A 7,573-nucleotide genomic window follows, 5' to 3' on the forward strand; every position below is an offset into this window, starting at 1 on the left:
AGGAGGTCTCAAGTTTGAACCTCTTGGCTGCTATGCACAAGTTAGAAAATTAGAGAGAAAATAAATAAAAGAAGAAAAAAAAAAGAGAGAAAAAAGGGAGTTTGTGTGCAAGTTGGAAAAGGAGAGAGAATAAGTAAAAGAAGAAAAAAAGAGAAAAAATAGGGAAAAAGTAACCCAAAATCGTTGGATCTCCTCTTCTCCCACACAATTTCCCTCTTCTCTCTCTTCTCTCTTCTCCACCTCATCCCTAACATATGGAATATGCTGTTGTGGATCCCCCCAATCACACCCAAATCATTAGATACCTCTCCCTCTCTATACGATTTTTCTTCCCTCTCTTTTCTCTCCCTTATCTCTTCACTCTCTCTTGCTGCCACTTCAGTCTTTTAGATTTCAGCTAGGAAACCATCTTATTGTCCTAACCCTATCCCCATCCCCTATATAAGGAACATACTCAAGCAAGGAGCGGACCACTCTCTCTTAGGATTTTCTTTAGTCTCTCTTGTCCTCTAGTTTTAGTTCTTCTCTAGTTCTTTGCTTTTGCTTTTGGCTTATGCACTTATGTAATGGAGTTGTACTTAATGAATGCAAGTTTCTTTTATGTTCATGGTTTTATTTTATTCAGTTATAAGTCTACTTTCTAGTTAAGATTTAGTTCTAAGTGACAAGAACAAGCTGTGGAGCATCTCTTTCAAGTTCAGATTTGTCTTCTCTAGTTCTAGCAATTTTAGATTTGATTTATTCCAGATCTGGTTTTTAGTACTAGTAGTATTTCAAATCTCAACCAAGTTTTCAAGTTTTCAAGTTTAAGTATTGAATTTTAGGTAGGTAGGCTTCTCATAAGTCTTCTCTCCTCCCTCTCATTCTCTCTTTTGACTACCCTTTCCTTCTTAACTTAGGATTTTACTTTCAGTCTTTACTTTATTGTTTTCCCCTTCTCCCAAGGTTCATGGCTAGTGTATGTGTTAGCTCCTCCCCTCCTAGCTAGAGAATGTCCTCTTTATTTCTAGTTTTTAATTTTAGTTGCTTTTTATCTGCGTGGTTTGATTATTTAAATTCTAAGATGTGTTGGGTTGGGGCGGTAGTTAGAAGTAGATCACTATATTTAATTAGTTCACTTTCTCATTACTTTAAGAAGCCAAAAATAAAGTGGCTGCTTTCCTTGTATTCGACCCATTAGCTACACTGATCTGTATGCTTGTGGTTACTTTTTAAATCTCAAACAAGTTTTTAGCGCCGTTGCCGGGGAAACAGTTCCATGTTATTTTTTGCTTTCTTTTGGTAAATTGGAGTGCTTTGTTTTTTTTTTTTGTTTTTCTTTTATTGAATTCCTAAATAGAATAACTTGTAATAATAGTTATATCGGTGGAGGCCACCAAGCCTCACAGTATGATAAAGATAGGTTTCACCTTATAGCAATACCTCAAGAATTGACCTAAGCAACCCTGGATCCTTGCCGGTAAGCTACAAAAAAAAAAAAATCAGAAAAAATTTTTCAAAAAAATTTTCATTCTTTTGTGTTTGTGGTTTGTCTTATACTAGTTGTGGATAGTGTTCTGTTGCATGAGTGCTGGGTGGATACGTAATAGTGTGAATAAGTTAGAAAGAAGAGATCCAATAAGTAGTGACCCTATACATTTACTCTCTTTAGTACTTTTCAATATGGGAAATCAACAACAAAACCCTCCACCTAAATCTCTAAAAGATAGGTTCTATCCTACTAAAATAGCCCAACCTTCCTACATAGTTCTATGACAAGCCCAGGATAATAATTATGAGCTCAAATCTCAGTTCATCACTATGTTGCCCCATTTTCATAGGCTGCCTTCTGAGGATGCATACCTATTCCTTAGGGAATTTGAAGAGGTATGTATTCTAATTAAAGTCCAACAACTTTCTGATGATGTCATTAAGCTTAGGTTCATCACTTTTGCATTAAAAGACCAAGTTAAGAAGTGATTGTATGGGTTACCCACAAATTCCATAACCAAATGGGAGAAATTCATAGTTGTCTTCCTCAAGAAGTTTTTCCCAACTCACAAGACCAATAAGCTTAGAAGTGATATCCTCCAGTTTAGGCAGAAGCCTAGTGAGTCCTTTTCTAAACTTATGGAGAGATTCAAGGATCTACTCCAGGAATGCCCTCACCATGGCTTAGAATTATGGCATTTATGTCAGATTATTTATGAGGGTGTTGATTACTCAACTAAACAAATGATAGAGTCTATGTGCCTTGGGAGATGCACGCCTTTACAGACGAAGGAGAGGTATGGGAATTCTTACTTCACTTAGCTAATAAAACCCGTGAGTGGGAGTCAACCTAAGAAAGTGAAAGAACTATAGGAGGGAAAGGATATTTTGTGGATGTGATAGTAGCGAAGGAAGCCCATTTGGATAGCCTAATCAAGAGGATTGAGGCTATTGTTCCTAGAGAGCCATCATCAGTCAATTTGGTTAGGATGTGTGCTTGGTGCCAGTCCCTTGGACATGTCATAGAAGAATGCCCAACACCTCTGGGGGCACTTCTAATGAAAGTGTTAATGCCATATTAGAATAATCCATATATAGTAACATCTACAATCCAGGATGGAGAAATCACCCAAATTTTCCTTGGAATCAGGGAAACCAAGCAAGGCCTTCCAATTTCCATAATCAAGGTCAACTTGGACCTCAAAGACCTCCCTTTGCACAACAAATTTTTGTTCCAAATACTTTTTCTAGGCCAAATGTAGGACCTTAGGCTAGTGCTTCTAGGCCCCCTCTCCTATCATCTCATCAGCAACCCCCTGGGTTTACCAACACTGGAGAGGCAAATAGAATAGTTGACTTAGAAAAGAATATGACCCTCCTTATGACAAGCCATCAAAATATTATGAGAGAACTCACCTAAGTTGTCTCAATTCTATGTGAGAGGGAGAAGGAAACATTGCCCAATCAACCAGAGCCTAACCCTAGGCATCATCCTGTTAGTTCACAAGCACCCACTAATAGATCACTAAGTGTGGTACAAGGTCATACCCAACAAGGGCCCTCCAACCAATGTAATGTTGTTTATGCCATTAGGAGTGGCTATGAGTACCAATAGAGTATTCCTAAATCTTTCCCATCTATTACTGCTGTTAACTTTCCTTCTGTTGAGGACACAAGTGTGCCTCCTATTCAACGTTTGCCTGATGAACCTAAAACAATTAAAGATGATTTGGTTAAAGAAACCAAAAATGACTCTTCTGAAAAGGAAGAAGTCCTAATAGTCCTTATGTTCCACCTGTCCCCTTTCCTAATCGCTTGGTAAACAAAAAGAAGACTACTTCCATGAACAAGATTTTAGAAGTCTTAAAAAATGTAAAAGTGAACATCGCTCTTTTGGATGCCATATCCCCAGATCCCCACCTATGCTAAGGTTCTGAAACATTTGTGTACTCACAAACGTATCACTAGTGTGCAGAAAAAGGCGTTCCTCACAGGTAACATTAGTTCCATAATTACTCAATCTACAACTGCCAAGTATAAGGATCTAGGGAGCCCTACTATTGTCTATGTCATAGGTAACACCTACATTGAGCATGCCTTACTTGACGTTGGCACAAGTGTGAATATTTTGCCTTACCATATGTATAAACAACTAGGATTGGCAGAATTTAAAGCCACTATAACCACTCTTCAGTTGGCAGATAGGTCTGTTAAGATTCCTAAAAGGATGGTTGAGGATGTCTTACTTAAAGTGGGGGAATTTATTTTTCTTGTTGATTTTATTATGTTAGATACCAAGCCCTTCTCAACCAAGGATGAGATCCCAATAATTCTAGGAAGACCATTCTTAGCTACTAGTAATGCATTAATCAATTATTGGAATAGTTTCCTAGGGTTATCTTTTGGCAACCAAACTGTTGAGCTTAAAATGTTTAGGATAGGTTTGAGGATTTTTTGGATGATTTAATTACCAATTTTGATATTGATTTTGATTAGGAATTCAAAAAGTGTATAGATGAGTTGGATGATGATAGTGAAAATTTCTTTTCTAAAGTCTTGAGTATTCACACACCTGTGGAGCCCTTAGGACCCCGTTCCAATCCCATCCCCAAACCTTCCATACTTGAACCTCCTAAGCTAGACCTTAAGGAATGGCTATCTAATTTGAGGTATGCTTTCCTAGGGCCTAACCAGACTCTTCTAATAATAATTTCTTCAGATTTGACTTCTAGCCAGGTGTAGACACCTAATTTTTTCATCCTCCCCTGGCTATGATGACATACGGATTTTGGACGTAAACTTTTGCCTCTGATCAACAGAGATGATAAGTGACTGAGGTAACTATTCCTAGGAGCATTCTATGCTCATCCAAAATTTTCAGAAAACCCATGCAGAAGAAAAGAAGGGTCTAATTATGATATTTCATATACGAAGGAATCCAATTAAAGTGACCGCATAGATGCATAGTACTTAGAATTACGATTCTAACGATATACGGTATGTCAAAATCCGACCATCAGTTCTTCAACAATCACTCCCAAATATTACACCTTGAGTGCCCAAACCCTACCCATGTGAGCACCCATGCCTTGCCTTGAGTGCCCAAACCCCGCGTATACCAGACTAAGCCCCACGCATACCCACTTAAGCCTTGTGCATACCCGATCGAGTTCCAACACCCATGTTTGAGTTCCAACACCCATGTCTAAGTTCTAGCACCTATGTCAGAGTCCCAAGACCCATACCCAAGCCCTAGCACCCACTCCGGAGCCCCAGCACCCCTGCTGGTCCTCCAGCACCTCTCTTGAACCTCCCGCACCCTTGGTAAAACCTTCCACACTCCCACTGATGATCGAAACCCCTCTTCTGATGCTCAGTTTGGAGAAGGAATTCCCTCTTCACCTGCCTATGTACCCTACACTGCCCAACTAGGGTACTCTACACTGCAGCCTTCCATTGGTCCAAAAAAGAATCTTTTTACATTATTGGTTCAAAAAAATTATCTTTCACCCATTGGATATAGTAAATTACCCTTCATCCCATTTGTCCAATATTTCTTACTTTTACCCCATTGGTTTAAAAAAATTACTTTTTACTACCATCAGTTAAGGAATTTTCTCTTTCCTCCCTATTGGTAAAAAAATTCTATAAATACTCCCTCCCTTTGATTTTACAGACCAACACACATCACAACAACCCAAGTTTCTTAGTGAGCAACCCATAGTAGAGAAACTCTACCCTCTCTTCTCCCCTCCCCCTTTGTGGATTTCCAAGTCTTCAGAGAGATCTTCATAAGATTCAAAGTGTTCTTCGGGCCTTCAGGACTCTTCAATCCTTTGCTTTCTTTGAGTGAGATTTTTAAGAAAAGTTTCCTCCTAGCCCTCCTATAGCTTATCCTCAGCGGAAGCTCTATTCGAGTGCCACCTCAGCCTAGCCCTCTCCTAGCCTATCCTTAGCGGAAGCTCTACCGGAGTGCCATTTTAGCCTAGCCCTCCCATAGTCTATCCCTAGTGGAAACTCTGTCAGAATGTCACCTTAGCATAGCCCTCCCATAGCTTATCCCTAGTGGAAGCTCTATCGGAGTGTTACCTCAACCAAAATCCGAAAGTAACCGTTCCTAGCAGGAACTCTATCCGAATATCATCATAGTCAACATCTCTTAAGAAAGGAAGTTGGAGATCAAGACCATCTTCCATTGAGCTGGGAGAATCCATGAGAAAGTTCGTACTAGCATCAACTAGGGGTTCCACCCCTCTTGACCCGAAATAGGGGTCAAGCTTAGGTATAATTTCTTAATAGAATTAGCACAATGTTGAATTTATATAGACCTTGTTTTAGTGTGCATAGTCATTTAAATTCAGTCATTGTAAATATGTGCGATAACTTAGCCATGCATGCAGAATAGGAATAATTGTGGAAAATGTTCGTTCTTAAGTATCTAGTAGTAAGACTAGTTGAATCGGGTAGATTGGGTGCCTAACACCTTCCCAATTCTACGACCTGCTACTTACCCTAAATCTCTAGACCAGACAAACTTTTGGGCCCTTTTCTCAGTAATCGGGCCCATCCTGTGTCCTATGCCCATATCCCTAGGTGGAGACTCCAAACCCTTTTGCATGATCCTGATCCCCATATTGAACCATCATCAAACCCCTGTCTCTAATGATGAACTTTATACTCTTACAAAATAGGCCTCCACTTATCTCCAAACAACGATACGGCAGTGCAAGGCCTGCAGGGTAAGCACACAAGACACACCCCTCCCTCAGGAAAGAGAAAGAGAGGAGAGAGGACAGAATTAATGCAAGTCTTTTTTTTTACCCAAAAGGGAATAGAGAGTTCTCATCATCTTTTAGCCACTACCCTCACAGTGGTAACTCCACAAGGGATAAATGTCAAGCTTTCGACACTAGATGCTACCACTAAATGCAAGAACATATTTCACCACATTTGTTTGAAAACATGTTTGGCTAACTACATGTATGTATTTGTACTCGCTAATCGTATCATGCATCGTGCTTGAAGTGAAATCATTTGGCGAGGGACTCCCTATCATGCCCACACCCTTGGGAAGGTCTATGTATGTCATAAAGAGTACTCTGAGGGAAAATGGTAGCCGCTTCCTATACAAGGGTGTGGTGTATTGTTAAACGATGAGGGTGCTCATAATTGTGCTAGTACCCTCAGGGAGGTCCGTGCACTTTATGATATTCTAAGATTGTCGCATTTCAATTTTGCACACAATCACTCACGGTTCTACCACCCTGTGGCTAGTTGCTTAACCTCGTGTGCAGACGAGTTATGGGTAAGAAAGTCACCATCTTGATCTCATATGCACGAGTATATCAAAAGGATCAAGTACCTTGTGTATATAGATCCTGTCAAGGAAGCCTTGTCGGTCCTATTGCATCCACCGTATGCTCGCATCATGTAGGAAATAGATGGAGAATGCTAGGAACGCCACAAGCTGATCTGTAGAATTTGTTTGCAGTCTTGAAAAGGAATTTTCCTATGATATATTCTAGTGATAAAGAAATTCTCTCCTAAGTGGGTTTCAGATAAAAGATGTCCTTCCTCATTAGAAATGAAATATGGATGATTTGGCATACACAATCTAGGCTGATTTCTGTCCAAGTTCTGTGAAATGCCGAATTATCTAAAAGACCTAAGGAAACTAGGAGGATGGTCACCTAGTGGGATAAGATTAAGGAAAGCATGACTTTATTGGTAGAGAATGTATTAATAGGAGTATTCTGGTTAAGCCATTTGTGTGAACCTCCCACTTATGACAATGAGTGGACTAAGGGCGTCAACCTCTATCCACTCCCTACCATTAAGTGGACTAACTTTCGATGGATCATTAGTTTTTAATCTAGTGAATACGTGAATAAGGCGTTGGGAATACAAAAATCCTAAAATAATCCACTTTTGGCTCAGGTATAATTCCACACCTCAAAATATTCTCTATGGTCCATTTGGACACGTCAGGTTAACCGGTTGACTTGATTAAGTCCAGTGTCACTTCCATCATCTCTCCGAGATTGTCTATTATCGAGTGATTACGACCTAGTTCACATGGATCCCCATGACCTTGAATCACCCG

General features: G+C 39.8%; 1 non-coding gene across 1 annotated transcript; it reads right to left on the reverse strand.

Moving 5' to 3' along the window:
- Nucleotides 1–2,049: 2,049 nt before the first annotated feature.
- On the reverse strand, nt 2,050–2,156 carry LOC122067280. Its single transcript, XR_006136645.1, has one exon. It is a non-coding gene; the product is annotated as a small nucleolar RNA R71 (small nucleolar RNA).
- Between the last annotated feature and the right edge of the window lie 5,417 nt (nt 2,157–7,573).

Source organism: Macadamia integrifolia, unplaced genomic scaffold (assembly GCF_013358625.1).
Source record: "Macadamia integrifolia cultivar HAES 741 unplaced genomic scaffold, SCU_Mint_v3 scaffold2806, whole genome shotgun sequence".
Taxonomy (NCBI): domain Eukaryota; kingdom Viridiplantae; phylum Streptophyta; class Magnoliopsida; order Proteales; family Proteaceae; genus Macadamia; species Macadamia integrifolia.